The sequence below is a fragment of the Halichoerus grypus genome, chromosome 2, assembly GCF_964656455.1.
Source record: "Halichoerus grypus chromosome 2, mHalGry1.hap1.1, whole genome shotgun sequence".
In the NCBI taxonomy this organism is placed as follows: domain Eukaryota; kingdom Metazoa; phylum Chordata; class Mammalia; order Carnivora; family Phocidae; genus Halichoerus; species Halichoerus grypus.
The window spans coordinates 81,941,912-81,951,457 of record NC_135713.1 but is presented as its reverse complement, the minus strand read 5'-3'; the positions used below and the strand labels follow the sequence as shown (position 1 = coordinate 81,951,457).

The following is a 9,546-nucleotide window of genomic DNA, read 5'->3' as shown; positions in this document are numbered from 1 at the left end:
AATTATTGCATAAATTTAGAGTTAAAGTCATAATTTCCATGTATGGCTCCAATTCTGAATACATCATTTCACCTTGAAAAAAAAAATGTTGAGTATCATGGAAACTTCATTGCCATATCTACAAAATAATGAGTAACTATAGAACAAATACTGGGAAACCAAAGTTTTCTTTCCTTCTAATCATGATTTCATTCATGAAATAATTTTCTGGGGTGCCTGGGTGGCTCAGTCTGTTGCCTCAGGTCATGATCTCAGGGTCCTGGGATCGAACCCCACGTTGGGCTCTCTGCTCAGCAGTGAGCTTGCTTCTACCTCTCCCTCTGTTTGCCACTCCCCGCCCCCCTGCTTGTGCTTGCACTCTCTCTCTCTCTGTCAAATAAATGAATACAATCTGAAAGAAAGAAAAGAAAGAGAAAGAAAGAAAGAAAGAGAGAAAGAATTTTCCATTGAGTGCTTATTATTTGCCAGACACAGAGAAGAAGACACTATAGATGCAGAAAAAAGTACTCCCTTGGGCAGCTCACATATTAACACTGGAAAGATACAGAGAAGATTAGCATGGCCCCTGTGCAAGGATGACACACAAATTCCTGTAGATGCAGAAAAGAAAGATATAATCAACACTTTTGACTATTTTTTGCCTGAAGAGAATGAGGAAATCTATAGTTGAGGTGTGGAAAAGGCTAGTATCTAAATAAAGCAAAGAACTGGGTTCCTAATAGAGCGAGGAGGAAGTGAGCAAGGGAGGACAGGGGTAACAAAGCCAGCCTCTGAATGGAGACTATTAATGATGGGCGTTCTTATAAATGAATAGAAGTTATGTAGGACGATCAAAATAATCACATTTCAATATGCCCATGATAACTTCTTTACCGTGTGGACTAGAAATTTCCACTAATTAAAACTGATTCTGCACCCCAGTGTTCATAGCAGCAATGTCCCCAATAGTCAAACTATGGAAAGAGCCGAGATGCCCTTCAACAGATGAATGAACAAAGAAGATGTAGTCCATATATACAATAGAATATTACTCAGCCATCAGAAAGGATGAATACCCAACTTTTACATCAACATGGATGGGACTGGAGGAGATTATGCTAAGTGAAATAAGTCAAGCAGAGAAAATCAATTATCATATGGTTTCACTTATTTGTGGAACATAGGAATAGCATGGAGGACATTAGGAGAAGGAAGGGAAAAATGAAGGGGGAGAAATAGGAGGAGGAGACAAACCATGAGAGACTATGGACTCTGAGAAACAAACTAAGGGTTTTAGAGGGGAGAGTGGTGAGGGGATGGGTTAGACTGGTGATGGGTATTAAGGAGGGCAGGTATTGCATGGAGCACTGGATGTTATACGAAAAGAATGCATCACGGAACACTGCAACAAAAACTAATGATGTACTGTATGGTGACTAACATAACAGAATAAAAAAAAAAACTGATTCTAAGCAATTTGATTCATGTTTAATGTGTATGTTCTTTGCACTTACACTAAAGAACAATCCGCAATTCGCAAGTTTTGTCTTAAATGTAAATGTCAACAATACTCTTGTTTCTTATTTAGTTCAAGAACTTCAGCAGCACAATGAGAACAGTGAACCACATTTTGAAGCTACCTGTCCCTGCAGGTAAATGTCCCTCCTTATTTCCTTGCTGATTTCCAACTCTGAAAGGTATCATCTATACTCCATTATGATCATTTTCTTTTAACTAAATCTAGACTTTTTCCTACTTACACTCCTTTCAAAACCAGCACCTTCCTTTCTTTCTTGTGTCCCAAAGTCCTGTAGCAGTTTTCTCTCATCACCACTGGAATGGCTGCTGATTAATCAATGAATGCACAGTTTCTTCTAAAAATAAATGAGCCCACTTGACCAAAGTTTTCATCGTAACTCATAAGAACCATGCTTATGCCTTTTCCAGGGCCCAGGACTGTGGATTTATTATAGAGACCTAATGAGTAAGTACATAGTTGATAAACATTTCTAATATATTTGTTACAGAGTATATGGTTCAGTCAACCATCATTTATTCTTTTATTCCCAGTCTCAATAACAAATTGTATCTTACTAGTTGTTATCTTAGTGAAGGTAAATTCCAAGATCATGAGTTTTAAGAGTGTAACAAGTACATTTTATTCCCATCAAACATTTAACTTGTGCCCTCTCTAAATATTTCCCAACTACTTGACTAACTCGCACCTATTCCAAACTTTCCAAAAATGTCTTTCTTTCTATTTCTGAAAACCACCCCTGTCCCCCTCAGGGCATGACCAAAGCTCCCTTGGTAAAGAAGAGCACTGTAACTGAAGCCCCAAGATCAGGATCCAATGCTTTGTTCTCCATTTTGTAGCCACATAATATTAAGTAAGCAACTTATTTTTCTAAGTTTTCCTGAATCTGAGATTTGGCAAATAAGAAAAGTAGATGAGATCATCTATAAGGTCCCTTATGGTTCTTATATTTCATAATCTTATTATAAGTCGTTCCAAACTACCAGACCCTTAGGTTCTGTGTAGTTAACTTTATTTCATGCTTTTATTTTTGTTGTTTTCCATATTTTTCTGTGTGTTTTTCTATAACCACTTTGATAAACAGGAGCCCCTTCATCTATTCTTTGCAATGCTATATAATCTTTAGTAATTAAAAATTAGTCAAGCTAACTCATGACCTCCTTCATACTAGAAATTTTGATGTGAATTTTGTACATTTAAACTTAAGCTACAGAAATGTCATAAAATTCAGTTTTCCTGTAATATACGGTATTCTATTTACTTTGGAATTTTATTGATGGTTTGAAGTTTACCTAAACCAGTGGCTTAGAGCACCATCTAAAACAACAACAAAAAATTAAAGATGGTAATATATTTGTGCTGGCCTCCAATTAATTCTGTGTGCCTTATAATGCAATCTAGTATGAGACATATGATTGATGGATATTCCTGTCAAACAACTGTGCAGAGAGAAGTGTGTGTGATTTCAGTCCAGTTCAGAGCAGAGTGTCCACCTGGCAAACCCTCAGCTCAGTGGAAATGATCATCCTCTGTGTTATCAGTCTCATCCAAGAAGTTCAAAACTAAATGGACCCATGGACCATACTAGGACTCTAACCTTCAAAGGGGCTCCTGCGGATCAAAGATAGGCCTTACTCACCTGATCCTATCAGTTCACGAAGGGTGATCTTTTTAAGAAGACCCTTAAGTCAACTTTAAAAGAGAGCACTAAAATGGAATTTAATAAAACACAGAACCAGGAAAATTGAAAATAGGAAAAACTTAAGATGGTCTAACATTGCAGGGCTTGACGGCATTATTCTTTTGCTGCTATATTAAGCAAGCTAGTCAAAATGACCCAGTAAAGAGAAAAACAACAACAACAAAGGAAGGAATATTTTTAAGGAATGCTTTACTTTACTTTAGAAAATATCTTAACGTATTTATTAGATCAAAACACCATAACAAAATGTAAGTTGTGTTCTCACGGGAGGTATATTTTATATAATTTATAGGTACTTGATACATGCTGAGTGATAACGAGGGTAATAGTGATTATTTGATCATGAATATGAAAACAGAACACTTTAAAAGGAAGTTTCTCTCTTGAGTTTAGGAGGTCATCTTTATTTATCATCAGTTTTAAAATTCTTAGTACTGACAGTAAGAAATGTATGTTAACTTGTAATACAAGAATAATACTAACCAACCATGTTTTTAGAATCACGATATTAAGAAAAATATTGCTTGAGGGCTTCCATTATTCCTCAAAATTCAGACGATTAACACCAAAGCTAATTTAATATCATGCCATTTCTAACCTGAATTTTAAATGAACTATATGATTTATTCCATGACATATCCTATCCTTTGAAACAAATTTTGAAACAATCACTTAAATAGGATTCTTTGGGCCTTCTTCAAAAATTTTGGTGTATGTTTTCTAGCTTGTTTTTGTTTTTTAATTTAACATTATGTGCCATAATTAAAAATAAATAAGCCTTCTAGATATTAGTTTGGTAACCAACGGCAGAGTTTTTCAGGACTATTTCAGATTTTCTTTTTATTTTTTCCCTTCTTTTGTTTGATCTCTCTTTTCTTTTCTCTTCCTTTCTCTTACTTTCAACTTCATGATAAATTCTGGATTATGTCTCACTGAAGTTTCAACACTAGATTTAATGAAGAGGCTGAACTTTTAACCTCTGAGACCAACACACTTTAAAACTATCACCAATATCCATTGTACTTTTTTTCAGTGGTTCTGCTCCAGATATAGTAAGAATAAGCCTTACAGTATACGGAACCTTATTTACCTAAGCTCTTTGTAACAGCAAATGGAGGGGTTTTAATTCTTTTGCTGTTCTTTCTCAAAATTCTTGAAAAGACAAAAAAAAAAAAAAAAAAAAAAAAACTGGAGCCTCTAGCCCTCTGTACTCCCCAATCCTGCTCCTCTATTGGTAGTTGGTCTGCAAATAAAGAGGTCCTGGGTTGTCAGCTTTCAATAAAAAGTCACTTATTTGTAACAAGGCTTCAAATCTCTCAACAGAAAGGATCGTTTTTACCAGGTCCTCTTATAGCTTCCAAAATCATCCTATCTATTCAGCCTACATTCTGCCTGCAAGGCACACGAAACAGCATTTCCTAGATTTCCAGAGCCAAATAGTTGGGATGCTTTTGAAAGGAAAGAACATATTTTAAAATGTAGAATTCATGCTTACCTTTTCCTCTTTGTGCCTTTAAACACTTATAAATGTCACTCCAAGCTATGTCTGTCTGTGGGGAGCCCAAAACCGGGCAGTTCCCTTATTTGTTGGAGGAATAATCTGATGAGCAGTGAACGCTAGAGGGGGAGCTTACCCGTTCAGGAGAGAGAAAGCTTCAGACCCTTTGGGAGAGGATCTAAGAGATACTAGAGCTACTGACTTAAACAAGTCAGCAAAGATTTGGTCAGCCATGGTTCAAAAGTCAAAAGGTCAAGAATGGTGGGTAGCCAATTTATTGTCATTTTCCAAAAAGGCAGGGAATCATAAGTGGAATTGAGACGTTTAGCTGCTCCACATGCTATGATATGGAATATTTTTAAAACCTCTCCGGAGGCAGTTTTAACATGAGGAGTAGGATTACAGAGGCTTTTTCCCCCTTTACCATGACTGTCTGTCATTTAAATGTCTAAGGAATGATGGGATGAATTATCATAAAATTTTGACAAATTTGATAGCTCAAGCAAAAGAGGGAAATAGGCATTCTGATTATTAGGCTCTAATAAGACATGACATTTAAAATGAGTTTACACGGTAGTTAGACCTTTGGTTTTTTTTTTTTTTCCCCTTGATTTAAAAACATTGAGATTCTTTTCTTTGGAAAGAAAAGGACTTATTTCAGTTTTGCTTCTTTGTACTTTAATGATTATAAGTCCTATCTTCATATATTTTTATCCCTTGTAATCATATCTAATTGCTTTCCACAATTTGCCTGAAACTGAGAAAACTTAAAGTGTATCTTAAAAAAAAAAAAACATAGTTAAGGAGAAATATTTAGAATTTTAGTAGGAAATAAATGTAAGCAAACATTTCATTTGTTATTAGCTTATTTTTTTCTGTTTCATCTTAAACACTTTAGATAAGGCTTAATGATTTAAAGAATAAATTGTGTTTTACAAAAAGAAAACACTAAGAAGAAATTAACCAAAGTACTGAAAAACAAAATTGATTTTTTCTGATACCAATTTCTACTACTTTACCATCCAAATATCAAGTTCTCTTTGTAATAAACTATCTCATCTCAAACAACATGATATGTAAATAAACAAACATATCATGATGATTGCTGAAGAACTATTAGGATGATTTACTGCATCATGCTGCTTTTTTAAAAAGGCGGGGGATGTTTCAATCACAGTTAGTCTGACCTCTGGAAACATCTTGAACTTTTAGTTTAAGACTAAACCAGTTTGGGACATTTTTAAACTATGTATCTATTAATGCTATTAGAAAACTGTCATTTCTTTATAAAAATACAAAGAAACATAAAGCACTTTTTAAAACATTTAGTAGAAATGAGCTTCATTTGTCAGACTTCCACAACTAAAGGGGAACTGAAAAGAAGCACTTGATCTTAGTAAGTAAACTCTGTGTGGATGATGTAGTAACTGATCAACCCTGACTTTTCCAAAATGATTTCACCTATACAAACAGAAGCAATACTTAAACATTTTTTATTTATGTAATTAAATAATAAAGCAGAGAGAGCTTGAATTAAATACATTAACTCTAAGTTTCCACGTTGCCTATGATGGAAACCAACTATTGGGCTACTCAGGAAAATCTATCTTAAGGTTGTTGGTCCTCAAATGCATCTTTTATGCTCCACCTGCGGGTAACAGTGCAAACTGTGTAAATGCAGTGGACACACTCGTCTGGAGCTCAGAGTATGCAGCTTTAGGGTTATGCAATTTGGAGGGGAATATGAGCTGCTCAAGTAAATGTAGCTTCCCCCTTGTACTGTCAGAACAAGAGCCATTTCGCTCCCTCAAGAGAAATGTGTTGCTTACCACTTGTGGTCCCATCACAGAAAAAAGATGTCATGTGTTAGAAAATGCTAAGCCGCCTGTCCATATTAATTAAACTTTACCAAAACATTCCAAATCATGAAATCAGGTCAAAAATTGAGAAGCAAAGAGAAAGGCAACTGAGCTTATGAGTAAACATAAAACACTTGGAAATTACAGTGAACCCTTGAACAACACATGTCTGAACTGTGCAGGTGCACTTGTAAGTGGATTTTTTCTCAATAAGCAAATGTATTTTCTTTTTTTTTTTTTTTTGCAAATGTATTTTTATTCCTGTGATTTTCTTAACATTTTCTTTCACCTAGCTTACTTTATTGTAAGAATATAGAATGCATATACTGTACAAAATGTGTGTTAACCAACTGCATATGTTATCGGTAAGCCTTCCAGTCAACAGTAGACTATTAGTAGTCAAGTTTTAGGGAGTCAGAAGGTATAGGTGGATTTTTGACTACATGTGGGGTTGGCGCCCCACCTCCTGTGCTTTCTCAGGGTCAACTGTATATCCAGCATGAAGCAGACTAGTCTCAAGTCTCTTGACATGTTTGGTACTTGATCTTTCCCACCAAATGTATTGCATTTATTTATTTATATTTCAATTGAGTTATTTAATCCTTAGAATTTTTTCTCTTAATTTTTAAAGTTAAATTGACCTGAATTTAGATATTTTCTTTACTTCTAACTTTATGCTTTTTTAAGATAACTAGATTTTTATTCCTGTTTCGTTTCTTCCATTTTATTTTAAGAATTTGAAAATAACTAGAATAAAAAGGAAGAAATCTGGGATACTTATTTCTATTTTATAAGTTTCATTTATTTATTATCTATTAAATATGTTCCTCTCATAAGCTTTATTGTGTCACAGTTGCAGATAGGAAAATATTATAATCAATTCATTAGTTAAGTGTATTTAACTAATACATTTAATTAATTAAGCTAATTTATCCATCCTTAAACATCATTCAGACACATAAAATAAGATTCAGACCCAGAAGTATGAGAGGGAGAAGATAAAATATGCTGCCTGATCTTAAAAATGGTTTAATAGAAAATTAATAGCTAAGTGAGTGTACATTCACTTCACAGTGAAGTAGCAATAAACTTACATAAACTATGTTTTTTTCTTTACATAGAACTATACATTAATGCAAATGTCTCTGTTAATGACTACCAATACAGACTGAGAATCTGTGTCAACATTCTTCTTTCAGAGATTTTGGAATTCGTTCAGAACATTTCATGAAAAAGGTCTGCTCTTTGTTCTGTGACCTACTGATGATGTATTTTATTTTGAAACATAACCAGGACCAGAGATAGAGACAGAGACAGAGAGAAAAAGTGAGAGAGAGGTGAGACTATGCTTATAAAGGAGAAAAATAACAAGAATAGATGGCTAAACATTCAAAACCAAATAATGAATTTGTTTGTAAATTGCTTCATGTAACTGAAGCCAGATCACTACATAGAATTGTGTTAGGAAATGTGGGTAACAAGATGGAAATGTATATGTCTTTAATATCAACTTGTTCTCATAGAGATTGTTACTTCATTAAGTAAATAAAAAAACACTGAACCCTACTAGGGACCAGATACTACATTTATATCTGGCTTATCATTGTGAATAAGAAAAGGAAGGTGAAGAATATTATGAAACGTACAGCACAGCAGGAGTTCAGATAAATAAATGGACAAGTATCACAAGGTAAGTGTAGGTGACTAATGGCGCACACAGAAGGAACACCTAACCCAGACTCCAAAAATCAGGAAAGGCTTTCAGGCGGCGGGGCAAAACAGCCCTGAATGACGGAAAGAATTAAATTACTACAGAAGAGAAAAGGGAAGGATTAAAAAAGAGAATGTTTGGGGAAATGAGCGGGAGCATGCACTGGAGGGAAGGTGTGAGTGATAGGTCAGCAAGGACCATGATAGAGAGTAGGTTGTTAGTAACGTCAGGAGTTCAGCTTTATCTTCAAGTAGCAGAGGGCTTTCAAAGAGTTGTAAGCAGGGGAATGATCAAAAATTTGCATTTTAGAAAGCTTATCCTCACAACGTGAAAAATGGATTGAAAAGTGACAAAACTGGAGGCAAACAGTTCATGTAGGAGACTATGGTCTGAACTAAATCAGTGACAGGCTATGGGAGAAGCAGCTCTGTCTGACAGCTATTTAGAAGGTCGAGTGGACAGAGATTAGTCTTGGACTGGATGTGGTAGAAAAGGAGTAGTTAAGGATATAAACAATATTATAATATTTTACCAAGTAATAATCATACCAGATTATTGCATGCAACATTTAAAGTATGTTTATGTGCCACCTGACAACAACCCCAAATATACTGAAATTTTATCATAAAGAAGCACGTGGCATAAATAAGTTTATCCATCTATATACTCTCTAAAATCTTAAACACCATGATATTTTTCTCAGTTTAGTGAGAGCATGATTTTTTTTTAATTTTATTTTATTATGTTATGTTAATCACCATACATTACATCATTAGTTTTTGATGTGGTGATCCACGATCCATTGTTTTCGTATAACACCCAGTGCTCCATGCAGTACGTGCCCTCTTTAATACCCATCACCAGGCTAACCCATCCCCCCACCCCCTCCCCTCTAGAACCCTCAGTTTGTTTCTCAGAGTCCATAGTCTCTCACAGTCCATAGTCTCATAGTCCAATCGAGCATGATTCTTTTGTAACAATTTTAGTTTTACTAATTCTTTCCAAGTTAAAAGAAAATTACATATATTTTACAGAAAACTACATAAAAGTCCAAAAATAAGAACAACAGTGGCATATGTAGAATTATAAATATTTGCCAACCAGTGAACTGCAGAGAGGATACTTAATAACTTATAATCTTTTTTAATTTTTAATATAAATGGCAATTGGAACAAAAAAACCCTTTAGTAAGAAATATTAAAATATTCACAAACTTGTGTTTGTATAATTATTCATTTAAGTATATATAGAAATGTTTAC

The 9,546-nt window shown here is 34.5% G+C and overlaps 1 non-coding gene across 1 annotated transcript; it reads left to right on the top strand.

Annotated features, from left to right (window-relative positions):
- Nucleotides 1-503: 503 nt before the first annotated feature.
- On the top strand, nucleotides 504-611 carry LOC118533563 (U6 spliceosomal RNA). Its single transcript, XR_004916282.1, has one exon. It is a non-coding gene; the product is annotated as a U6 spliceosomal RNA (small nuclear RNA).
- Nucleotides 612-9,546: the final 8,935 nt, after the last annotated feature.